This window comes from Crocodylus siamensis, chromosome 3 (genome assembly GCF_052110815.1).
Source record: "Crocodylus siamensis isolate JL-2025a chromosome 3, ASM5211081v1, whole genome shotgun sequence".
NCBI lineage: Eukaryota > Metazoa > Chordata > Crocodylia > Crocodylidae > Crocodylus > Crocodylus siamensis.
The window spans coordinates 199,640,301-199,667,865 of record NC_143397.1 but is presented as its reverse complement, the minus strand read 5'-3'; the positions used below and the strand labels follow the sequence as shown (position 1 = coordinate 199,667,865).

The window sequence follows — 27,565 nt, the reverse complement described above, 5'->3', positions numbered from 1 at the left end:
TTAGCATTCCATCCCAGATACAGTTTTGTTTCACTGGTGAACGAAATAATTCCTGTGCACACAGTTGTGTAACATGCTTTGGTAAATTGGGGGATTAAAGATTCTATAAATATAAATAGCAAAAACAAATAATTCCCTGCAACTACTAACTGCAAAGAAAAATAAACAGCCGAGTATATTTTGATAGTAATTTATTAGCTTTGTAAATAACAGAGAAGGGAGGGGAGTATCTGATTCTAATGGTAAGCACCCATAATTTTCTTAGGAGAAAGTCCTCCAGGCACTCAGTTCTTCAAAGCCCTGTCTATGCCAGTTTTACCCACTGATGTTAGTGGGGATTACAGTGAGCAGGAAGGATCTCCTCTGAAAGAAGATCTTTTCAGAGAAAATATCCTAACACTTCCTAATGTTTCAACTCCATTGATGATAAATATGGGAGTTCTAGTACAAAGTCCTAATGGTTTTTGGCATTGTTCTCATGTCATAAGCAGATCCAGATTACCTGGTGGCAGAAATGTCATCAAATAACACATTAGTCCTTATGAACATTAGTGCTCTTGCCATGGCTACCACTTGTGCAGCAGCCTGGGCATAAACATGAGTGGAAAATTTAGACCGGGGTACTTGGGAGGGCCCTAGGGGGTACATCCAGGCAAGCAGGGATGGAGTGCTTCTGCCTCCCAGGAGCAAGGCTGGGGGTGGGTGAGGGCAGCTGCACCTCTCTGTGGGCCACACAGGTGCCGCCCAGCTGGCTGGACATGGGGCGGAGGCAGAAAGCTTCCTGCTGCTGCTCCTTTTTTTAGTAAGTGTACCCTGGCTTTATGTCCAGCTGCGTGCCACCCCCACATGCCGCTTTGCATCCAGCCACATGCCACCCCCTGCTCCCGGCTGCCAGGGGTATACTTACTAAAAAAAGTAGAAAGCCCCTGATTTAGACAAATATGCTACATAGACATAGCTAGTGGTTCAGATCCTATAAGCCAATAAAACACGTTCTGTATTTCTATTTGTAAACATAAATAGTGATGGTGTTTAAAATAGACTTGCCAGGCCCTTCCATGGCTCTATCAACAGAGTAAAGAAGTTCTTTATCATAAACAGCTCTAAAAATTAAATCAGCTCTTTTAATGGCATGTTCAACGGTGATAGAAGTAATACAGAGAGCAATGAGCTGATCCAGTGTCAGTTCATTTCCATTCAGGGAAAAAAACAAACAGTGCATGTCTAAAAACCTCTTCATTAGCATCATCATTAGGTAAGATGTGAACTACTTCCCTTTTAATGATAACAGGTCAAATTCTGAATTCCTTATTAACTCACTAACTTCAGAAAAAATGCCTAAAAACTCCACTGGGGGCTTTGCCTATGAGGAAACCAAGATTTGTTACTATTAAATTAGGATTTGAATTTCATACTATTTAGAAAGGAGAATATAATTGAAAAACAAAAGTCTTTTTCTAGGCAAACAACCTTTGCTTATGATTTTGTGCACTTACCATATCATTTGACTGATGGGGGATTCTGAATCTTCCAACTGATAGACTAACATCTCAAGACATTTTGTTTCATTGTAAAAATACATTGGCATAAGGGCTTGAGTTTGCTCACAAGTGCTTTTTCTAGCTAGTGAGAGAACTGGACTTCACTCCTTGATTTCCACAACACAAGGTAGAAATCCATATTCACTGAAAAATTAGATTACTAAAGAATGTACTTTAGATTTACACCAATACCAACAGAACTTTGCCTTAACTCATAGGCAAGAAAAATATGCAACGCCCTCAAAAAGCTTGTTCATTTCATGTGATCAAACAACCTCTTTATCATTCATTCTGAAATTATATTAACTATACAGGGTCTAATTCTGCAACTGTACTCACAAAGAATTTTAGTCCGTTGGCATATCTACACGAGGCGTGTACTGTGTAGTAGACTAATTAGCTCTGCAATAAATATCTTAGCGTCTACATGCGTGGTCCTATTAGGCTGAAGGAAACTACTATCCTGTTGCAGAGTTCTCATGCACAACAATGCACATGTAGATGCTAACCCAGCTCCCTGGGGCGTGAATGTACTTTAGTGCAGGGGCACATACTGTGCCAGGGTTTACTGCTTCACCTTTATATAGATGTGTAGATGGGTCCAGTGAATAGTCCAATCATCATCCTAATAGAACTAGTCACAGCTGAAAGTGTAGCTAGGGTGACCAAACATGGAAAAATCTAGCCCAAAGAAACTAAAATTTGATTGCCCAGTTACTGACCGTATTCCTACTCAACTTGGCATTAGCATAGTTTACTGCAACATGAAACTAGTAACAGTGCCATAGTGCTCATGTAGACCCCTGACTGGGAGCAAAATCTGCTCCCAGTCAGTCGTCTACTAGGAGGCAGGAGCTTGTTCCCTGCCCCTGGGAGCTGCCTGCTGCCAGGGCAGGATCCAACACTGGAGCCTGGGCAGGGACAATGTCCTTATTTCCCAGCCCCCACTCCACCCTCATGATTAGGGAGCCAGGGTCTGGGAGACCCTTATCTCCCAACACCGGCTCTGCAACTGTGAGGCTGGTGCTGGGAGACCTTTACCTCCCACCCCAAGCTCCATAACTGTGAAGCTCAGGCTGGGAGATAAGGGCTTCCTAGACCAGCCCTGTAGTCACAGAGCTTGGGCTGGGAGATAAGGAGCTCCCTGCACTGGTCACAGAGCTGGCACTGGGAGCTCCCTGATGGCAGGGGCAGAGGAGCCTCTTCCCTGCCCAGCTCCATGAGCATGGAGCTGGGGGGCAGGGAGGGGGGAAGAAGAACACTGGGGAGCTTGTTACCCACTCAGCTCTGTACTCACAGACCTGAGTGGGGGACAAGCCCCCCAGCCTGTTCCACTCTCCAGCTCCACACTCACAGAGCTGGGTGGGGAACAAGGTGCCTAGCTTCCAACGAGTATGCAGGGCAGGGTCTGGGAACTGTCCTGGTCAGGGACAGGTCCCAGCCTCATGCCCTATTTGGGTAGTCGAGGCATGATCTGCTGGTGGGGCAGTGGGGGATCTTGGAGTCATTATTGACTCCTAAATGAACATGGGCCAACAATGCAAGGTCACGGTTGGCAGGGCTAACCGGACCTTGTTGTGCATCCACAGGTGCATCTCAAGTAGGGCCAAGGAGGTGATCCTCCCCCTCTATGCAACACTGGTCAGGCCACAGATGGAGTATTGTGTCCAGTTCTGTGCACCCCACTTCAGGAGGGGTGTGGAGGAGGGTCACCCACATGATCCGGGAACAACAGGGCAGACCCTGCAATGAAAGACTGTGGGACCTGAACCTGTTCAACCTTCACAAGAGAAGGCTGAGGGGGGACCTGGTGACTGTCTATAAACTCACTAGGGGGGACCAGAAGGGTTTGGGAGAGACCTTGTTTCCCCTACTGCCCCCTGGCATAACAAGGAATAACGGCCATAAATTGTTGGAGAGTAGGTTTAGATTAGACATCCATAAGAACTACTTCACAGTTAGGGCAGCTAGGATCTGGAACCAACTTCCTAGGGAAGTGGTGCTGGCTTCTACCCTGGGGGTCTTTAAGAGGAGGCTTGATGCCTACCTGACTGGAGTCATTTGAGCCCAGTTTTTCTCCCGCCCAGGCAGGGGGTCAGACTTGAAGATCTACAAGGTCCCTTCTGACCCTACTTCTGTGATTCTATGATTCTATGATAGCAGTGAACTAGCTGCCCCACTGGCAGATGGGGACAGGGGCTAGGACCTGTCCCTCCCCTGCAGCTCTTTCCAAGTCCCTCGCCCCTGATCAGTGTCCCAGGGCCAGGAGCTCCCTGCACCAGCAGCAGGCAGCACCCTTCAGGCCAGGAGAAAGCTGCCTGGGGGGAGTGTGAAGCTCCCCACAGTAGTAGCAGGGTCCCATTGTGGGACTTCAGGGAACGAAGTATAAATCTGCTCCCTAATCCCCGCATGTGTAAATGCATGCCCAAAAGTGCTTACTCCAGATTAGTTTACATCAGAGTAAATCTTGGACACAGTAAATACATCTGTAAATGTGCCTAGTGTGTAAAGGATACTTAAGAAAAAACTTCCACCACACACTTGTGGGGGAAGAAAAACAATTTGCATTGTAAAAGTTATGTATCATGATTTTAACGGAGTTTTGGATCCAGACATGAAAAGTATGAAGAAGAAAATAGTTTTGAAGTGTAAAACAAAATTCAAAAGTAAACAAAGGTAGGAGGTGGGACAGGAAATTTCTTTAGATGTGACTTGATGAAGGTTAATGCGTTTCCAATTATGTATGTGCTTTCTTAGTTGATAAAATAGCAGCTCTCTTTGCTTCACTGTTCTGGCAGATCTGTTTCTTCAGCAGCCAAGTAAAGTTTGCTGTTCAGTGAGAGACACTAACTAGAGGCAGTGATAGCTTAGTTGGAAAAAAGAGAGGTTTAATAATGCAGGTTTTCTATATTTCAGCACACTTAAAAGTCATTGTGGTTTGAAACCTGACTATTCTGTATTTTCCATCTACCCTTTCAATATAAAGGTTTCATTGGTGTAGAATTAAAATTAGTACTTCCAAAAGCATTATAATCACAAAGAGTCCGGCAGCATTTAAATACTTGAGAAGCCGAAACAGAACAAACAAATGACAAAGAAGACCGCACCACACTAGTGTCTCTGATATTTGCCATTCTGGCATGGACATTTGTGCTTTAATTAGACAATTATAATTCATAATTTAATTAATTAATACGGAAAAGTCAATGGTATTGGAGTGTTGGAATGGATTGCCTTTTGTTACATTAGTTCACAGAAATAAGTACATATTCCATAGACACAAAGAACTTTGGCTTATATTAAAGGTTACAGGATTAAATCTAAACTCCTGCAGACAGTTCTATCATGTTTACAAGCACTTTTTTCCAGTGGGCTGAAATATTACCAAATGGCAGCATGACTGTAAACAGAAAAGATACTTTTCCCAAGACATTTTTCTCAACGCTTTGGAAAAACCCTATTGGCTTGTTTCAGAATCTAAATATGAAAACTAAAAAAAAATTAACAGGATGTTTTTCTGAAATTCAAAACATATTTTAGACCTTCCTATGTATTTATATTGTTTATGTTACTTAAGCTGCTGCTTTATGGTAACACAATATTTATTGAGGTTTAAACAGTTATGGAATAGATTTGTACCTATTACAGTGATAACCTTTACAAGGCTGTTTTAATAATCAACTGGAATTTTGTTTTTATCATAAAACATATGGCTTATCACCCTAATTAGAGTCATATTTAAGAGTTTAATACAAGATACCACAAACAATGTTCAGAGGGTGGGGAGGAACCTGGGTTTTTCTCCTGCTTTGCTGAAACCTTCCTTTTACGTACCAGTGTTTGTAAATCTGGATTAAGAATGGATGGAAAATAGTTATGGATTAACTACATTCTGTAACTTGTATATTTAATCAGCCTCTCATGGAACTACAGATTTGAATCCACTGAAAGTCTTGCTTATCATAAAGCACAAAAGGAAAAAACCCTGAACTTAATTCAGAAAGCTGAAACAAGTTTAAATATGCCAAACACTGGGAATGTAAATATTTACAAACTTTTGTTTTATTCTGGTAGCAAATGTTCATGTCATTTATTAAAACATGATGGTGAAACAAGTTATTATTCACATGCAACTTTTCCACACCCTCCTCATGTACAGGAAGCATAGTTGGGACAATACAGTTAAGCAAGTCATATTTTAGTCTGCAGGCAAGAAATTTCTTAATAGCTTTCGCTTTAATTCTTTCAAGGATATGAAGCAATTGGTTAGGTTCATGGATATGGTATTTGTATTATGTCTTACAAACAGTACATTTCTGCTTTCTTTTGTCTAACCTTGATTCCATATACTGCAAAGCCTTTCCACAATCTGTAGCTGTAGTGTAACTAGAAGAGAAAGTGGGGAGCACTAGCTCCAGACCTCCTTTTTAAGGTGTGAGAAGAGGGGGTTGGAAGGAAGGAGCTATGAAAACATAGCAGTCATTGTACTACTGGCCTGGGTGCCTCTGCCAGCAGCTTGACTGCAGTGGCAGCTATATGCAGCACTGCCACTGAGGGTACAGAACTGCTCAGTTATGCCTGTGATCCGTAGCTTGTAATGCAGTTACCAGCCCTCATTTCTAGCACACAGGCAGGGTGCAAGAATACTTAAGCCAAGTCTATGTTCCCTCTATGCTATGACTGAGAGCACAGACATGGAACATGCTCTGTGTATTTACTCCTGCTCCATTGGCCAAATCCCCAGGATCCCCCTTAAGCTCTGCACCAATGGTTAAAGACTCTTTCTGTCTTGGCACATGTGCAGTCATATGAAGGTGTCTACATTTGCTCAGTATGTGCTAATGCCAGAAATAAGGCAGAGTGGGTAGGTGGAATGTACTTCACAGCTGTGGTCATGATGAAAGGAAGTGTGGACAAACTCTGAACTAGTCACTAAGGCTGCTGGCAGACATGGAAAAAAAATGGCACTTTACTTTTAGCTTGGCCCCACAACAAGCACAATGCATGCTCAGAAGAACTGTGTCAGTTTGACCTGACTCACCCAGAGTCTGTGAAGATCATGTGCTTCAGTAGGGCTTCAGCGGGGCTTTTTGAATTAGCTTTAGCTAAAACCACCAAAAAAGCTCCACTGAAGCATATGATCTATACAGACACTGGGAAGCCAGGTCAAACTGATGCAGTTCCTCTTCCGGTTAAAGCTCTGGCTTTATATTTTTCCCAACACCTGTCAGCACCCTGACTTTCTTTCCCGTGATAGAGTCTTATTTTTCCTTTTCTTCTTCTCCTTGTGTCCTTGTCATAAACTATATGTTTTTCCAGAATCATTCTTCTGGTACACAACCCTGCACCTGGTGTAATGTGTATGCCTCTGTAATTACACATTTCACCTGAACAACCACTGTCCGAATTCTAGAATTCTGTATCCAATTAGTGAAAATTACTGTTTTAAACTAAACCTATTTCTTCTGTTTTGTCCCTCATTTTATGCTGTCCCTTTCAGTATGGTCTGACATCACTGACTGCACTCAGCATTAATTTCTAATAACACATATAATGGAGTTAGTCATAGAAGTAGATCAGGCAATCAAAGGTGCTATAGTAATTGCATGACTCGTAATGCATTTTTCCTTAAAAATATTAATGCAACTCTTCTCTCCTACCCCCTCATATTTCGTTATCCAGAAAGTGTATCTCAAATGTGAAATGTGGATCAGTTATCATTTTTATACCCAATATGCTAAATAGGTTTTGACCACAAACAGGTCAAACCAATTGTGCAAGGTCGTGCAGTGAATCAGCTGTTTATCTCAGATCATAACCTAGGATGCTCCCAGCTTTCATTCTCTTTACCCCAAACAATCGGTCTACCTGAAAGGTGATTCAGATATTCTGCCTTGAAACTAAGAGAAAGTAGAACTTAAAAATGTGTTTTCTGAGATATTACTGGCTGCTGGAACAAGCTATATGTTCCTAATTAAAAGCTTGGTAGTGAATACACTAACAGACAGTTGATGCCATTCATAAAGTTTTTAATTTTAGACAACAGGGAGCTTTTGGAGAATAGACTTGCATTGACTCAACCAGGTGGAAATCAGTAACTGACTAACTGGGAAGTCAAATTACCAAAACTAATTGTTAAGGTAGTTAGCAATCTTTTTAACAGATAGGTCTTTATACTTATTAACTTTTTGGTCATTCAGAGAAGGTAATTAAAAGGTAACAAAACTATACAGTTGATAGTTATATGTATGCAAAGGATTCTGAACTAAAGTTATATTGTTTTAATTAAAGATACTAGAGCAACAAAGACACAGAAGAATCAAAATTTTCTGAGGATTAAATTAACATGATACAGAGTTTAATGAAGAAATAGACAACATGAAATAAAGGGAAAGAAGCAGTACTGCTGGTGACTGTGCAGGAAGAAATGTTATGATCAGAAAAGCCATGAGAACCAAGTGCAGTGATTGTGTATGTAGCCCAGATAACAGATATATACTCCCCTTCTCCAATTGAAGGGAATTGCTAGCTGGCAGGTGTGCTCTGGGGGAACCGCAGACCGCTCAGTTTCCCTCTGTCCCTATAGAACCAGGCCAGGACAGTCAGGGGACTTAAGTTAATGTAAATAAATTTGTATATAGTTATCACAAGGAAAAGAAACACGGATATAAACATATGTAGTATATTAGATATCTAAACAAATTACAAACAATACCCTCTGAGTAAATGCCATAAAACCTTATACCAGCGCTCCAGATACAGGTATCTGATCTGAAACAGATAAACCCCAAAATAAACATAGATAGCTAACAGATAAATTATAGATAAGTATGGGTGAACAATAAATAAGTCACAGCTAAATACAAATAAACAACAGGTGAAATAATAGCAACAGGGGGTCCCAGCAGAGCCCTAGGACTCTACTCATCTACTAATTAATAAACATGACAGTTCACAAAATATAAGGCATGACATCATACCACTTATGGTGCAAGAACCCCAGAGATAAACTTAATTCCAAGAAGAAACCCCAATGCCCTTGTGCTTTTCCCAAGCCCTACAAGAAAGCTGGTAACTTTAGGGGGGCCCTCCCAATGGGACCTCCACTTTCAGAAGTGCTTAACTAGCCAGGGGGGGCTCCCCCTCCCCTGTGAGAATCCTCTTTGCCCTGAAACTCACAGCTCACAGGCCTGGAGGGTGACCCTTGTCCTCTGCGTCAAGCTGCTCTCTTGCCTGCAGTGTGCTTCGTGGGGGGGTGATCGCTGTCCCCTGGAACAGGGCTCCTCTATGCAGGGCATCTGGGGCCTCTGGCTCGGCCCTGTCTACTGGCTCAGTAGCTCAAGCACTGTCTGGCTTCCTGGACTCAACATTTTGCTATGGGTTGGAGGCTTGGGCTGCCTCATGCAGCTCCAGGCGGGGTCCACTCCCGGACCCTCCATGCAGCGCCTCCTGCACTGAGCTCCAGCCTTGTTCTTGGGGTTGGGGACCTGAGCCGCCCAAGTGCTCCAAAGGTCCTACTCTGTGCATTGGCCTGTGCACCGTGTCTCTGGCTGCACACCAGAGGTTGCAGACCCAAGCTGCCTCATGCAGCTCCCAGGGTCTGGACACAGTGCAGCACACTGAAAGCCTTGCTGCTGGAGCCATCCGCCATTCCCCACTGATGGAAGTCTTCATGTGCGCTTCTGGGCTACTACTTGACCCTGCTGAGCAGCTCTCCTCAGCTCTTCTAAGCCCCATCCTTCTCTCTTCTCTGTCCCGGGTGCGTTTTCCTTGTGCTGGGCACGCAGCTCCTTTTATATGCTCCAGGGCTCGGGCCCTGAAGTCTTCTGGACCTGAGTGTTGCAGTCTTTAATCAGGTCCGGGGTGGGGGTGGGGGTGGGGGTGGGGGAACTCCTCTCCCCCTCCCCTCAGGAAAGGGGCATGACTTAACTTCTCTTGCTGCCTCCTGATTGGTGGATAGGCTCCACCAATTAAAACATCAAGATTTCAAGCCTGGGACTCAACCCAAGCTCCAAAAGGCAAGCCTGCTACATGTACAAAGTTTCACTTTGTATTTCTTTTCTAAATGATCTTGAAGGCTCTGAACTGTGGTTAAGGTTTGTTTGAAAATAAAAAGCTTTTCAAGAGTCACAAAGCTCAGCTAAATGGTGTTTCAAACTTTTGGCGGACTTGTTAGAGACCTAAAACTTGAGACAAATGCAGAAAAATCTCCCTTGGGCTTGGCTTCTATGCTTACAGAAGTATTGTACCAGTTTACATTCAGGCTAACAATAAAAACAGTGTTTGAAAATGAAGGATAATAAAAAGTGGTTGCCACACAGTGATAACTATGGCTAGAGACCTGCAAGGCAGTTACAAGAAGGCAATCATGACATGTGAGCTAATTTTACATAAATACTTGGCCCGAAGCTTCAAATGCATAAACATTATCTATTTAGGTGTAGATTAGGAACTCTTGTCTAGATATAATACAAAGTTGGCTTTCAGATATAATATTTTATAAACACCCAGCATATTCAATACCATTCAGAGCATAATTTTAGGAAATGAGCCAAGAATAAGACTTAATTTGAGACACAATAACTTAGTTTTAGGAATTTCTACTGATAATATCTTCACCAATAGAGGAAGCATTTTGCTTTAAAAAATTAGTGCCTTTGCCAGGAGCCTGATAAACAGATGAGGGAATTGAAGCCTTCTCTCTGTAGAAGACCTACCAGAAAGGCAAGCAGTAAGGTGCAAGCCGTGAAACTATCCCAACACTGGTCTTTGCTCTTGACTAGCAAAGGTAGTCTAAGAACACTAGCTTTAGCTTCTCAGCTAAGACTTATAAGTGAAGTGCCAGGCAGTATTCATTACATTACCAAGTTTTGTGACAGGAATAAGAAAAAAAGTGACATGATGAGGGCTGTCTCTTACATTCCAGCATTCAGAGTTCTCTGTGGCATTACAATGGAGACATTACACAGTGCAAAGTGAAGTGTATCACTATTAGTGATGCTCTCCACTGGGTCTGAAAGAGAGGGAGGGCCATAAATGGGGCTTTTTCCCTGAAGAATGTCAGTTGGAGAATGGGCAAGGAGCCTTCCCCTCAAAAGACAGCTGCAGTGAGGGGTACAAATCCTTCTTTCTAACATTCTTCCATGCACAGATTTTCCAAAGGTTCTTTGAGTGTATCTGCTGCAGTCACAGAAAAGAAGGGGGGGGGGGGAGACCTCCCCACTGGCCTAAGATCCTTCTCTCACATTCTACATATGTGCAAAGTTAATAGACATAGTACCAGTAGTTGTTGCTCTATATATATACTTCAGCAATAGATACACTTATACAGACAAAGTGTCTGCCTATGTCCTTAGACCAACACGGCTACAACCTACACTCCTATATTTATACACACGCTTCTTGGGCTTTGTAGAATAAATAAAATTATTAGTTGTATATTGAAAATCTAGATCATCAAATCAGTTCTTAGCACCCATCATAAAATAGCTGGAGAAAATAGAGGCATGGAAGATTCATTTAAAGGTTCATGAAACATCTTATCTTATGCTCCTGAAATTTACTTTAGTTGGCATGTATATACAGCAGAGCAAAACAATAGTTAGTGACCTGAAGGGGATAAATTCCACATTTCATTATCGATTCTGTCTATACAGTCTACTAGAAAATGCCAATGTAATTTTTTTGATTTAGGGGAAGATGACTGTTTATATCTGGGAAAAGGGAAGATAGATTACAGAACATATACTTTGTTAAACTGGAGAGGCTGAAATATTTCCCACTTGCCCATTTTCTTGATTAAGGTTAACAGAGGCCAATGTGCTCATGTACAAAGTAAATCTATGTAGAACAGATCCAAGCCACGTAGGAAAACTGCAAAATTCATAGTTTTGCTTGCTTTCTGGTTTCCATTAGAAATATTTAATGACATTTTGTCCTTTCATTTGAAATTTCTTTCCAACACCATAGAAGAGTGACACCAGGTACTAGAGCAGGTGAACCAAAGCGTAAAAGTCTGAGTGTGCTAGATTTTACTAATACCTGGCATTCCAAGCTAGTAGTGTAAATAGGGTGAGGTAAACAGGACACCATTCCCGGGCACTGACTATTGAAGGGGCAGCAGAATCTTGGCCCCTGGGACTCTTTGCCCTGTGGCAGGAACAGTACTGCAGTGCCCAGCAAGAGAAGCCAGGCAGTTTCAGCCCCGCCTGCAGCAGCAGGATGACCACCTGCTCCTAATTACGTGGGACAGTTCCAGAATATAAACATCAAGTCCTGGTCCCTGGCCGAATGACTCTGGGACAGCATTTGTTCCAGATTCTCCTGGACACACTCAACTATCATCCCATTAACATGACAGGGATCTAAGTTTTCCACTTGTCACTGAAAATCGAGATTTTTTTCCTATGAAGGAGAAAAATGCAGAAAACGGCATGTTTCCCCTTGTAGACTAGCAGAATTCCAGACTGTAAGGGGCTGTTTGGGGTTGGAGGGAGCAGGACACAGGGGGTGCCACGTGCATGTGTGCACGTGTATACATGCATATGGCCAACAATATAGCTGGGAAGCAGTGGAGAGTAGGTCCCCTAGCTACCTGCAGTTAAGTCTATGGGAGGGAGGCAGATTGAGGGCCCCATGGTGAGGAAGGGAGTGAGACAAGGTTGATGGCTGGGGGCACTACCCAACCAGGATGGTGCTTGGGGCCTGGGCAGGAATGTGTGACTGGGGGAGTGGGACAGAGCCATGAGTCTGGGTGTGGCAGGGGTGCTGGCTCCCTGCTGCTACAGGCACTCCTAGAGAGGGTGGAATGAGGGGGCACATGCCTCCCCCCCCAGATTTGTGCGTGGAGTGGGCTGCCTGCTGTGGACTTGGGAAACTTCACCCTACTGTCCTCCCCCTGGGGCCTTCACATCCCAGCAGGTGGGACCCAGAGCAGGAGAGCGGAGTGGGGCAGGGAGGCTTGGTGCTGCTGCCACCTCTGGGAGCCCCACACCAGCCATGCCACCATGGTGAGTCACCCCTTGCCCACCCAGCAGCAATGGAGAGCACAACTTTGTGCTGCTGCTGAGCCTCTCCACCCTTCTGCTCCGGGTCCTGCCCACTGCGCGGTGGAGGCCCCTGGGAGAGGGCAACAGGATGGTGAACCTCCAGCCCTGCAGTGGGCACCCTGCCCTCCATGGGCTGTGCTCCAGCTGTGCCATCCACAGGGGAGAAGGGCAGGCATGTGTTCCATCTTTGCTTTTGGAAAAGGTGGTCATCCTATCCAGCAATGTACCTGGGGAAGTTGGGGTTGAGTGGGCCTACCAGAATCCCACCCCCTTCAGGGAGTGTTTGCCACTGCAGGTATAGCTCAGCAGCATACTGCAGGGCTGGAAGAGTGAATGGAGCCACCAGGGCCAGCTTCCCAGGAGTCCACACCACAGGGCTTCTCCTGCCCAAGACAACACTGCTATATCAGTGACAGCAGTGAGAGCTGCCGTCACGGTGTAGAGCTGAGGCAGGTGAGACTTCACTGCCCCTCCCTTCCTCCTCCTACCCCATCTGCACTGGTTAACCTCCTTTCTCTGCCCCAGGTACTCAAAGAGCTTACTACACTTCTGTTCTAAGCTATCCTTCCATCCCCATCTTTCCAAGTTTACTACTACTTCTTATGTCTTGCATCCATAACTGCTTCTCAAGCAAATCCCAGGACGTCATCCTCCTGTTGTACTCAGCTTTGGTGAGGCCATAGCTGGAGTACTGTGTCCATTTTTGGGCTCCACAATTCAAAAAGGATGTGGAGAAGCTTGAGAGGGTGCAGAGGAGGGCCACACACCTAATCAGAGGTCAGGAAAACAGACCTTATGATGAGAGACTGAGAGCCATGGGACTCTTCAGCCTGCAAAAGCGCAGGCTCAGGGGTGATCTGGTGGCCACCTATAAGTTTATCAGGGGTGCTCATCATCTTTCCATAACCAACTCTGCTATAAACTACACAGTCCCCTAAGCTTGTCTTTACATGAGACTTCAAAAAGCAGCAAGTTTTCTCCCTACTCCAAAAAAAAAGGAAACCAGAAGATGAATGTCCCATCAGCAACAGTAAACATAGTTTGGCAAAACAAGCTGTCCTCCTCTCTTGCAATAGCATTTCTTCAGGTTCACAAGACAAATTAAAGCATAGAGATAAAATAATACAATTGCTGGAGAGCATGATTATTATTGCTGTTTGGTTATACATGCGTGAACTGAAGTTTTGTTCCCATCAGGACATAGAGGCTGATTGATATATAGTTGGACAAGTAGATAGTTAGAGGAAGAGTGGATCAGTAGATTACCAGTTGCCAGAATCAGTGACGGATGGAGAGAACATGTTTTTTCTTATCTTGCAATGGAATGGAGAAGGGAGAAAGGAGAAAAAAAAATTTAAAAAAGCACCCCCTGTTTCTTTTCTGGAACAAGAAGAATGAAGCCTAATGCTTCCTTTCTGTCCATCCATTCCTCCAAGAGAAAAAAGAAAGTACTTCTTGTGGCGGGCCAGTATGGGGTGCTCTGGCAACAAGCTGCCCACCTCACTGTACCTGACCAAAACCAGGCTGCAGATGCCTCCCCAGGGGTGCCAACTTCCAGCCAACCCCCTTGTGGGAGTACACCCACAAGCCTGGGGTAACCATTGCCACTACCCAAGCTCCAGTCTCTGATAGGACTCAATGCCACCGGGTGTACACAGACCCTGTAGACCTTAGGGTTGCTTAGCCCCAACAGGATATATCTGAGTGCTTCTTGTAGCCTGATACATAAAAAGTAGCCTCCCTTAGTCAGTTAAGCAAAGGAGAAAAGGCTTGCCCAATCCCTTTTAAGCATCTACCACAAAGCTTGCTATTACAGGTAGCTATACTGATTACATAGGGAGAGCATGAGGAAGGAATATAATACAGTAGAATAGAGAAAGGAACGACCTTGAGCAAAACAGTATAAGGGGCTCGTTGTCCCTTTTAGTATGTGTCTAAAACACTTAGATCTAAGTTACTGGCTACAGTTCAGATAAGTTACTCACAGCAATGTCCAGAGGATTCTGGAGATGCATAGCTTGATTCAGTGACCTGAAGATGTCCATCCCACCCACCCCAACATGGAGGGACCCTCTTAAATAGCCCTAATACCTCATCATCTGGACCCAGTCAGGAACAGGTATTATTTGATGCCAACAAATCAATTTGAAAAATATCTGTGTTACCTATTGGAGTGACATTGGCTTAAGTTCAGCCCCCATATCATGTGGTCAGAACTCAGAACAATGGAGATGCTAGTTCCACCCCCTCCTACCTGAGCCAGGTCACATAGGCAGCGAGTTGGCTGCCTAGCCAACCAGGTTAACAGACATGTGAAAAGACAAAAAGTTTAAAAGAAAAAAAGCAGAGCCACAGGTCTTAGAAGTTTTTATCACACTCCTAAAGTGACCAACTTCCCACAAGTCCACGGAGAACTCTTCAGATGAATGTGCCAGGGGTAAAGACTTAGCTCAAGAACTTTTTACCTATCCATCCTAAATGTCCCTATGTCTTATTTCCCTTCCCTGAAGAGACTCATGTTTCTTAGGAAGATCCACTAGACTAGGGCTGTCCAACTTCTAAGCCAGTGTGCTCAGAGTTGTGGTCCCATGGGCCAGATGAATGATGCAAGTCCAGTCCATGGGCCAGATTAGGTCTCATGCCTCTCCCACCTGGTTGGGATTGGGCTCCAAGGACCCCTTGCCATTACTACCTCCCCATGTCACCTTGCATACCCAATCTAGTATGCAAGGTGGTCCCCACATATCCATGGGGAGGCCTGCAGGTTGGATGACACAGCCAGAGGCTGGATCTGGTTGAACACCCCTGTTCTAAGCAGCCAGGAGCTGTACCCACAGGCCACACTAGGGCAAGCAACAAGCCCCCTGAGCACCATAACCCACTTCTGCACTACAAAGGGGACCCCCACAACAGCTGCACCTATACCTCTTTGTGGCTGGGACAGGAAACAGAAACCAACAGAGGTTCTCAGAGACTCTAGCTGCTGTTGCAGCTGGAGCAATGTTGGGAGGGGTAAGATCCCAGGGACCATAACTTAACCTGCATGAGGCCCATGGGCTACCAACTGGACAGCCCTGAACTAAGCCATACTCCTACCTAGCCCATTTCAGAAGTCCATATCTATCCAGGGTCCTCTATGATACTCAACACTACACTCTCAGAGAACCTATTTGCAGAGAAACCCCCCTGTCCTGCCCGCCCATATGAGTTCTGCTCATAAAGTTTACAGATCAACTGTTCCAGTAGAGTGTATTTGTTGATACAAGATGTGATAATGCAGGGCAAAGTACTTCTGCAGGAAAATGAATCCAGACCCATAAAGGGTGTAATATGGTGACACAGCAACCCTGTTACTGTAATGCCTGAGAATAACCCTGCAGGGTCAGGAGCGGGGCAAGCATGGCAAGAATGCCAGTGCGGCTGACGAGCAAGCCAACACCGGCAGCCAATTACTTTAATTTTAGTGGGAAAACACACACAGGGAGGATAAAAGGTGGCTGCTTAGAACAAGAGATTGCCCGAGGGGGCACTAATAGGATGAGAGCCCCAATGAGACTGGTGAACAGAAGACCTCGAGTGGATCTCAGCCTAGTGAGCAGAACCATAGCTGATCCCACCACCAATGAAGGTGAGGAAGATTTTTCTACTTACCTGAACAGTATAGTTGCTGGGACGCTGCCGGGAGAACCAGAGCAGGAATCACTAAAGGAAGAGAGAGCTGGGGTCAGAGCCGGGCTCAGAGAGCAAGGGAAAAGCAGTGGTTTGCCTTTTAAAGCAACAGACTCTTATTTCTGCTAATGGGCTTGAAGAAATTATTTAATAAACAAAATCCTGCTGACTGGCTAGAATTTAATTACATACATTGTATATTTCGTTAAAGAGGTATTAATTCTTCTTTCTATCATCTTAAAGTCATGGCAGGAAAGTCCCCCACACAAGACAGAGAGTCCAACATCCCGAACCCTCCTACAAAGGGCTTTGAAGATAATGGTTGAAATGTGGGCTCCTCATTTAATATCAGGTCTTATTCAAAGAGGTGTGTGGAACATTAGAGTGAGGCACACATGGAAACCTTGCCCAGCAAAAAACCTGTTGTGCTCTGGAATGATGGGAGATTTTTCAGAAGTGGATGGTTTCACATGTAGAAACTAAACATTACTACAAATAAGCCCAGGGCCCACAAAGACATGAATAATTGCAACCAATGTTAAATGCAAATGGACAGCGCACAATCTTATTGTTAGCTGTAAACATAAAAATAGTACAGTTGGCAGCTTTTAGATGGTTGGAAAGAAATGGACAAAAACTCTGCATATTAATAATTTGATGTTATACAAATACCTACGTGCATTTCCCTCTTACTAGTGACCTGGGAATTGGTTTATTTTTCCCAATAGTGACATTTTAATTAAGTTTTTGGTTTTGAATTATGCACTGCAATGCACTAAAGTCTCCAGTAGCCACCACTGCAGCAGCACGGATAGCTGTTTGACCTGAACTAGCTAAACAATTAGCAAAAAGTACTTTGATAGCAGTTTTATTTAAATTAAATGCTTGAATATTTGTTCTAAAATAGGATTGTTAAAAATTAGGGTTTAAACTAGATTTACCAGTGTGTGATTGCAGATGGAATTTCCTCATGCAGAGTGTTTTAGGAATGGGTCAAAGAAGAGAAATGGTTCAACACAACATTCCTTCCACCCTCAATAGTTTGTCAATGGCATGCCAAGATTCTGGCAATGAATAGTTGGGGAGTGATAGGCTAGAGGTGGGAGGAATGTACCTAACCTTTACTCCCCCTCATACTCTATAGAAAATCAGGAAGAACAGTTAACATATCCTCCATGCTCAAATAAGCCAGGCAGTGGCAGGGGGGAGAAAGAGGTCAGACAGACAAACTGTCAGGTTATGTCTACATTGCTGCCATCCTATGCAATTTGCAGACATATTCAAGTAGCTTTAAACTAGTTTGATAGGTACAGCTGGCTGTGCAGCTGTGGCAGGATGAAGCTCAAATAAGTTCTGAAGTCTCTACTCAGCTCTGGGCTCCTTTAATTATCATCCTACCAGTGTTTGTGCAGCTAAAGGCAACTTGGGTATGTCTACACAAAATGCAACCACTGTGGATGACACATATCCTTAGAGGAAGAGTTGTGGGGGTTGGGGGAAATGTACCTATGAACAAGTACTTAATCACAGTCTCAATGTGGATGATCCTCTGTTCTCTCTAGATTCCAAGGGATTTGCAGGATTTGACAGCTTGTTCTTCTGTTTCTTTCAAAAGGTATAAAGAGACCATCCTTGATCTACCAAATGGAAGAATGCAGAGGAAGGTCTCCAAGAGGAACTCATAGAATTCCCTAGTTTCTATACCCATGGGAATAATCAACACACTCTACAAGCTTTTCTTGAGGTTGTGAGACAGAATGTTCTCTTAAATGCATCAAGGCACAACTTTATTGTAATTATATCCTTGACAAGGTGTTGTGCTATAGACAAGCCTACTTTCAAAAAAGTAGGAAGAGGGCTTTATGAAGAGAGGGGAACTAAGTGGGAAAGCAAAAAGGGTGAAATGGAGGGGGAAAAAAGAAAAAGAGGATATGCTTTCTTATTTGAGGGGCTTTAATTTGTTTATGCCCCCTGTACATGAATGGAGCTACTAATCAAGCCACTTAAGAATTAAGTTATTGGCTCACATTTTTTCCACTGCTCATCATTTTTTCCTCTCCCATAAGAACCACTCTTCAAAGAACGATTCTCTGAAGTGAGCCAAGGATCAAGAGACTTAGCTCTGTAGCTCTGTGAGCTAGGAATCTAAATTTGCAGAGTAGAAGAACGTAGGAAACCTTCACTTATAAGTCTATATACCAGCTCTCAGCTCAAGTTTACAGTAAGATAAGAATGCTGACCCTCTGCTGGTACTAAGATAAAAGGAACTGATTTAATGCCTGGCAGATAAACAGGATATGGGTTTACTTCAGAACATTTGTATTGCTCATAGTATCTAGTCTCCCTAAATCTCTCACACTGGTGGCTAAGTAGATAGAGATACCATCTCAGTTCATAAATTGACTCTAGATGTAAGCTGGATCATAACAATCTGAAGTACATTCCTGTATATGTTGCATTAGGTATAAAGAATTCAGATATTAAGGCTATTCTTTTCTTTTAGTTGAAATAATGGAGAACGATGATATTAAGAGAAGTCTCTGAGAAGTGCTACAAAGATTGATTGAATGTATTTTTCAATATTTTTAAAGACCAAAATAATATTGTAAAATCTATCTTTAAAGTCATGTTGCTTTTTTGGAGTACATAAAAAACTGAACGTTAAGAAATATACAGTGCTTATTATTTACAGTGTGTTCAGTTCATTAAGACACAACTGTCCAATAATTTTTGGACTGGCATGCCTCCAAGCAGCCAAATTAGTGGACAGCAATCCTCAAAAGGTTTGGAACAGCTATGGCAGAAACATATGGATAATGAATCTTTCACTGTCTTCTTTCACTTTCATTCTTTGCCCTCTCTCTCACCTCAGCCAGATCTTCCCATAACCTTCACTATTTCTCATTCCACCTAATCTCTTCCATCTCTATATGCCAACCACCCCTTCTCACTCTCTGTTCCACTTTGTATTTCTCCCTATCCTCCACTCCCTCCCCTCAGTACTCCACCTTTGGAGATGCTCCATCAGGTGGCAGCAGTGGATGATATTCAAAGAATAAAGAACATGGTTTTGATCTTGCAATTAGATTTGCCAACACAGACCTCTACAAGGTCTCCCATGACTTTGATGAAGCCCCTAACAGGTGCAGTGGGCTCCCTTAGCATATCCAATTGCAGGATTGGGGCCTTAGTTGTGTTTAAATACAAAAACCAAACCCTTGAGTAGATAATTTCAAAGTGTAGCATGCTTGAAATAATCTTAAATTATAGCTCCAATTTCATCAGTTCAGCAGATTCTCAGGGAATAGCTCCATAAAACAAAGATTAAAAAACCCCAAACAACACTGTCTCATGCCTCTTATTGTGGAGAGAGGCTGAACAAAGCTCTGGACAACCAGTATGAACTATTTCAAACCTGCTTCAATTAAATCAGTGTTCACTCCCATTTGTTCATCCCTGTCACCTATCACCTGTGGGTGTACTTCAAAATGTAAGATACATTCATCTTTTTGACACAAATCCACCTTATTCTCAGCTGAAGGAAGAAAATGTTATATTCTAATTATAAAAGATGCTTTTGCAAGTCAGCAATTTAATGTGTGAGTTTTGCTTCTTCTAATTTGCTTTTAGTTTATTTATTTAATCTGATAGCTGTAAGCAGGCTATCAGTATTCTGAATCAGAGTGGAACAATGTCTCTATAAAAGTAGATATTCCTTTAAGTAAACCACACACTTGTAGCCCTTCACTCATTACGTGGGTCCATACTTAAAACTCCATCCTCATTACAAGCCTCTCTTCCCACATTGTCACAAATACAGTGTTTTGGCTCTTAGTTGCAATAAAACCTATTAATAAAGCTAGACATTTGTCAGGCACATTTTCAGAAATGCCTCAGGATTTGATTATAGTGAAAAAGGTTAAAATATTTTTATATACTTGCAAGATACAGTTACAGTATTGCCAATACTATGCAGTCACAAATTATGAATTTGCAGAAAATTGTGAATTTTAAATAATACACACTTTTCCTGCCCATTGGCTTTTGACTCTGTGGGCCATGCTTGTTTTGCTCTTCAAGACTCCCTCAGCAACTATGAGGAACACTTATAAAACTTAATTTATAAGTGAGGTCTGAGATTCTCATGTAACCTTTAGACACCAACATTCAGAGCTTTCAAGAAAGATGCAGTATATCTGAATCACAAACGCTGGCAGCACCATAAATACTTATAGGCCCAATAACACTTTTTTTCTTTTTAAAATGACAATAACTAAAGCAATTCAGATGCTGTTCATACCACATTATTTTATTAGCCATGCTCCCCATGGTTTGAGAGCATCATGCAATAATGAATGGCTCTGAATGCTGTAGTTGCAATATTGGTCCATTTTGACAGAGGCTTTTCAGAAACCAACCCACCTTCTTCCAACTGCCTCACTTGCCCATTTTGCAGAACCAAGTACCCACAATTCTTATGCCAAAGAGCAACTATTCTTTTCTGTGAGTTGGTATCACCATCTGATGAAGTAAGTCCGATACTACGCACCTCTGATTTAGTTAGTCTATAAGGTGAAATTCTACCCCGCCTTCTGCCTGGTATTGCCAGTCAGTCTTCATCCCTCATGCTACACAAGGAACATGCAACTGCCATACAAGCAGAGCCAACATGACAACACAGAAGAGATAAACTAAAAAAACAACAAGCAGTTGGGTTTCCACCAGCATTCTCTCTGCTAGAAAGCCTAAAAGTCGTATAAAAAATTTGCAATATAATTTGTAATTGTTTGGTGAACTTTTTTAAAGGCAACTCTTGACTGGTACATCCAAGGGAAAGCTTTAGGAAAGCCATGAAAAGTTTTAGGAAAGGGATCAACTATTATGAAAATGTTTCACTGTAACCAAATCACTAGTGATGGCCTAGTTTGGATGAACAGGTTCAAAGCTCCTATTTCAATAAATACCTAAAAAGAATAATGAGTTGTTCAAATACCCTGAGCTTTTAGTTACCTGCAAAATCCTGTGAGCATGACCATGAAAATTTTGGGGAAATAAAGACATTAGAAACAACTTCAGCTTTCATTTAAATAGCATCACTTTTCTAGGCAACACAGTTCCACAGACACTGAGGCCAGGATTCAACAAGGACTAGACATTGATAAAGCTAATAAAAATTTCATCCACAGACAAACTCACTGTGATAAAAATGTTTAAGGAATAACAGTCTTTATAATTTATAGTGAAAGCTAACTACTATTTCTGGGTTCTATGAGGCGACTTCCCCCATAGACATAGTCAAAAAACTGCACGTAGAACTATGTTCCTATCATAGCCTGGATGAACGATTGCCTTCGTTTGGTACAGTGATTGGTTTCCACATCACAGAAACTTTGGGAAAGACCACGAATAACTTTTAATTTAAGCATGGTAAGAGGAACAGGGACAATGGAATGGGTTGTTACATCCCACTGCACTGGAACAGGGAAAAATGCAACCACCAACATAAGTTCAGATGATGAAACTAGAAAAATATTAGTAGCCAAAATATGTATTTTAGGGTAATAATCTGTAGTGGAGGGTAGGAAGATTAATTTGTATATCCACTGCTGTAGCTAGGACTTCCTGTTAAACTAGGGTTACTATATTTCCAGCATCAAAAAAGAAGACACCTGGGAAGGGGAGGGGAGAGCAGAGGAGGAGAAGAAGAGAGAGGCATATGATTGTGGGGAGACAGTGATATGCCCATGCCCTGCCTCTGCCCCCACTTCTAAGCCCCTGCCCACCCCCAGCCCTGCCAGCCCCCCTCACTCCCAACCCGCAGACTCCTGCCCCCCAGCCCTGCCAGTACCCTGCATTCTGGACCCATATCCCCCTGCCTGCACCCTCGGCGCCCTTCACTCCTGACCCACAACCCCCTTCCACCCGCAGCCCTGCTGGTGCCCTGCACTCTAGACATGCAGCCCCTGCCCCCCCAGCCAAGCTGCTCCCACGTTGCACATACGCACACACACATGCACACATGCACTCATACACTCTCTCTCCATCTATTTACTTGGCTTGCCCGGGCCTGCACAGGGAGCACATGACCCCTGACAGCTAATCATTTTGCCCACTGCTCCCAGCCCCAAGCAGCCAGTCTGGGACAGCAGAGGAAGAGCAAAAAACCCAGATATTTGCTCTTGTTTTAAAAACCTGCCCAGAGGCAGCACAGGGGGCCAAGAAAAGAGGACATGTCTGGGAAAACCCAGACATATGGTAACCCTACACACTGGCTACATTGGCCTCCTCATTAGAAGAAAACTAAGGGGAGTTGCACAATTTCCACTTCCTTCTTCACCAACTTTTCAAGTATTGCTTTCCCTCATCACAGATGGGGCTGTAAGTCAGAAGCAGAAGTTGGAAGCAAACAGGGGCTCTAATCTAGCTTTGAAATACAGATGATTCCTAAGTAAGCCATGGGCAAATGGTCAGACAGTTATATGTTCTCTAAGTGACATTAGTTTAGGAATTAACATGGTTTTCCATATATATTTGAAAAAAGGCATTGGAATTTTGTTTTTCAACTTGAGAAAGACAGTGATTAGCATATGACCCAAAGGATTATGTGTTACCCCTTTTACCCCTGCATACAAATGCAATGTACCTTGCCTGTTTCCTTAAACCTTCCCATCATTGGTATGGCTATTTAAATCACCACTCTGCTGGCAACAGCAGCAAAATTTATGCTGTGGTTTTTCAATCATTGTGTCATCCATTAACAGAATGACATGATGGTTAAAATAACCAGCAGCCATTCTAAAAATCACACTGATAATCCCATTTTGGGTCCTCTAATGAAACTGCACTGATGGTAACAACAGTGAAAAAAATTCTGAGGAGAAATCTAATGTAAATGGCAGGAAGATCCACTAATTTGAATTCTTTTTAGGTTACTGTGGAATTGACACTGACCTCTCACTCCTTATTTAACTTTCCAGCTCTCAAGCCACTCAACATGAAGTTTCCTCAACTGTTATCACATGGGTTCTCCTTTCCCCCCACCCCAACATAAATCCCCAAATGTCATGGAATTTTTTTTTAAAACCATGAAAATCATGGAATCCATGACTTCCATGGCATGTATGACTAGGATCCAGCCTTGTACAGATAAAGTTAAACACTACCATAATACAGCACTCTAAACTCTTGGAAAGTAATACAATATAAAATTGAATGCAGTGTGTAGGATGAACTAAACCAGATAATACACTTTTAGAATACTCTGCAATAAAATGATCTAGTCACAACAGAATTTTAAAATCATTCAAAAATCATTCTTTCCATTGCTGCCTATCTTGCACTGGGTGTGGGCTTATAATATCTTCTGTATTTGGAAATAATGTTCTAGCATCACATCATTTTTAATAGTATACTTTTATCAGTCGCTGCCTGAAAGAAAAACTGTGATTTTAATTCTCACATTGATACTTACCATACCTAGGGCAATTCATCTTTACCTTTCTTTCTAATGCCATTCCACTTACTCTACTTTTAGAAGTATGCTCACATGCCATTTGGAAATATGCCAAGTTTTGTTTGGGGGGGTTTTGAAAATGCAAACTTGCATTGTGCATAATTAAGCTTTCCTCTCTGTAATGGAGACCAAAAAAATGAAAGCCCAAGGAAGCAGCCAAACAAAACAATTAAATGAATATATTTGCATTGCACAAGCTCAATCACCTTGATTTTAAAGTGCTAAGAAGAGAAAGTCCTTGAAAAGTAGTAAATTGACACATAATTAAGACAGTTCACAGTAAAAACCCATCCTGGCCGAAACAAAAATGACTTAGATTCTGCCTTTGCTTGCAACTCGGTAAAAAGCAATACTTTAGACAACAACTCCATGAAGTCACTGTCTGTATTTGACATGATCTTCATGCAGGGGAACAAATATGGAAGAAAAAGAAACCCATAGATTCCCTTCATCATAGGTCCCCTCACTTCTTAAGAACAACTAGTAGTACAGACATGCATGGCATGTTTAGTATTCTGCCTAGCGAAGATGAGTGAGGCAGAAACAAATACATATTACATTTTTCATGCAGGAGTTTAGAGATCTTTTTGTCCCTCTGGAATGTTTTACCTTGTTTGTTTATGGATAGATCTGCTGGGACACAGTGGGTGTTTTGGTCCCAGATCTTTTTCTCAGATTATTTTTATCTCACTGTGAGGGACATCTCTGTGAGCCTGTGAAAACTTTTACAGCTGTCAGGATGCTAATGGGAACTTCATCTGTATACCCAGCACAAGTGCTCTCAGGAAGAAACCAAATGTCAAACTGAGGTATGTAGAAGTCGCCATAAATATGTCTTTGAATGTTTACCATCTGGAACAGCAGATTACTTTTTGACAAGAAGCTGGACTACCCTACCCTGGGCATTGTCTTTTAAATAGCCCCATCACTACTAGGAAGGGAAAACATGATTTCATGTTCTCTGTTTCTTCATAAGCTTTGCTGACAAGGCTGTTCAACAGTAAAATAAGATGTATGTGTTTATCTAAGAGCTTTCTTAAAATATTTGATCACTTGATCAAGCATCTGACAGAAATCCATGAAGACACCCTTAAAAAAGTAGACTGTGACAGAGCCAATATGTGTAGTTTTCATTCTACACACTGCTGCACCTTCTCTTTGTTAGAAGTCTAAACCATGTCTTCAGGGACAGTACCTGGCTTAGGGAACTTCCCATCAACATAACATGGGCAGGATACAAGGAATTCAAAATTAATGTGCACTGTATGGGAAATTTCGGCACAAGCCGAGAGAATCTTTTGAAGGCTGCAGAAGTTTCCATCACACATTACAAAGGGAAAAAATGGGCTAAGTGAAAAAGCAAAATGGTGCAGTTTAGTCATTTAATTCCTAGGCTGGTTGTGAAGTGTTATTAGGATTTAGCTAATGCTCTGTTTGAAATTGCTGTGGTTCATTTAAAAGGATACATTCTTACTAAAAAGTCTGTTTGAAAATACAAGCTGAGAACAATCTGTAAAGCAGCCAAACAGCCTGCTTAAAAAAAAAAAAGTTAACTAAAAAGTTGGTTTGAGGCAAAAAATGTGTGCAACTTGAAACATGGTTTTATGGGCACCTTTACACAGTTGAACGCCAAAATCACAAAACACCAGTTATAAATCCCTTTGCTCACCCTACTAAACAGATCTTATTTCAGAATGGATTATATACAGTATTATTTATAGAATACCTCACCTGTAAATGGTGAGGACAGAGTTAGATTTCTTTCAGAAGTGGGAGAGACCAATAATTCATAAGCACCACAGGTATGTGAGAGTTTCTGTATGAAGATCTGTTATAGTGGCAAAAGAAACAATTAATTTAGTTACTCTTCAGGGGGAGACACTTTGGTGCAATGAAAAATGTATTTAAGAAAAATAACACTTCAGCCTTCAGGACCTGTCAAAGCAGGGAAACTGAAGCAATAAGCTGAAAAGATTAATTCTGAGATATTCAGAATCTAATTAGAGATAGCATTTTGACTTTCAACTTAATTTGGTAGCTTTTTCCCATTCCAGCTACCAGTGAAATTCATAGTCATATTAAATGAAAATGACAGTAAAGTACTTTCTATCACTAATTTCTAATTAATGTTCTGCCTCCTATCCTTCCTAAACATAAAAAACTCTTTCTTTTTAATTAACACTTCAGATAGCCTGTTTAGAATCTATAAATACAGTGAGACTTTAATGATCCATTATAGTGATGCTACTTAGTTTTCAGTGACTTGTAAAACTTCCACAAACAGATCTGCAAATTAATCACATCCATCTGCTCTGCCGCAGCTGCAAGGGCAGTATTACATTGTACTCTGCCACTTCCACCTTTTCTGGTTTTCTTTCTGATTTCCTCTCAAACTTTAAGTCCATGTGTGCACCAAGCCATCTATACAGTGATAATCAGAAGACCAGACAGCTCTCTGTAAAGAAGCCTTCAGACTTTACAGACATCTCAAATGCACTTTTCAAAACTCTCTGGTTTGTTCCACAATGACCCAGTCGACACTGCACAAACCCTGCCCTACCTTCTTCCTGACTGCAGAAATCAGTGAAGCATCTTAGTTAAAATGTTAGAAACATTGTGCTGGATTAGTTTTACCAGTAGTTTTCACACGTGTTTAAATGGCTGCACACTTATTCTGTAAGAAACTGAAGACAGGTATGATAATCACTGGCATTCTTACTTGGGGGTTAGACAAGGTGACCTCCTAAGGTCCCTTCCAACTCTAATTTTCTGTGATTTACTGAAGATTTTAGCACATGTGTGTGAAAGCCGCAGAGGGAGGGAGATAGAGAAGGGAGAATGTGCAGATTGCAGAGAGAGAGAGAGAGAGAAAGTGTGAGAGAGAGAAGAGGAAGAGAGGGAGGGAGGGAAGGGACATTTAAGTGGCAGATACACTGCTCCAACAGAGATTGTCTAATCTATACCTTCAAAAGCATGACTTTAACTGCATTAGGACTGTTAGTTTTGTGGAGACAGCCAAGCATCAAGCTATGTTGGCTGTTATCTGTCAGCCATACAATAGGAGCATTGATAAGGCAACAGCAACTGGCTTTGACAAGTTGTGGTGCTAACATTTCACTCAAAGTCATGAATAATAATAATAATAATAATAATAGCAGCAGCAGCAGCAGATGCCTTTTACTTTACCTGAACAAACTGGGTTTTTTTCCCCCTTGCAGCTGCTGAAAAGGAATCCTCTCTCTTCTCCCAACAGCTACAGAGCTCTCCTCTTGCTTGCAACTCACACTTGGAGAAGACCACACAGCTCCAGCAAGGCTGCCTCCCTTTTCTAATCCCCACTCCAACGTGATGACACACACTAACCCCAACCATCTGTTGAAACACGTCCTCAAGCACTCAGCACAGTGGTGTGTCAAGACGGGCTGCCCAATCCAATCGCTGGGGCTGGGTGGCTCTTAAGAAGTTGGAGGCAGAGACAAGGACAGAAACGAGGGGGCTGAGAACTCTGAGCGAAGTAACCTGAGCTTTCGAGCGAGGGCTGCGATTGGGGAGAGGCAGGGAAGGGAAGGGGAAAAGGAGGAGTGGGAGGTCCTAGGGGGAAGGTAGAGGGAGTGGACTCTTGTGGAGGCAGTCGCGGTGCTTCTCGCAACTCCCTGCATGCCTGGTAGCGGCTGCTTCGATGGCAGGTCCGTGGAGGGCGATGTGCCCCGCGCGCCGCCCCGGCCCCGGCCCCGGCCCCAGTGCTGAGGCGGGCGGCGTTTGCACCGAAATGCGACATTGGCACCTCGCAGTGC

The 27,565-nt window shown here is 42.7% G+C and overlaps 1 protein-coding gene across 12 annotated transcripts in view; it reads right to left on the bottom strand.

The window, feature by feature from the left end:
- The window catches only part of SULF1 (sulfatase 1), a 171,920-nt gene extending 144,604 nt beyond the window's left edge, over positions 1-27,316 (bottom strand). For 7 of the 12 annotated variants that reach the window (XM_090040136.1, XM_090040128.1, XM_090040127.1 and 4 more), the window contains exons 1-2: positions 26,958-27,316; positions 16,241-16,291 (exon numbers count right to left, since the gene is read on the bottom strand). The gene's annotated coding sequence lies outside the window, so the exon portion shown is untranslated. Of the gene's footprint in view, positions 1-16,240; positions 16,292-25,502; positions 25,600-26,957 lie in introns of all 12 variants that reach the window. The other 5 variants (XM_090040124.1, XM_090040132.1, XM_090040125.1 and 2 more) reach the window with 3 other exon arrangements.
- Between the last annotated feature and the right edge of the window lie 249 nt (positions 27,317-27,565).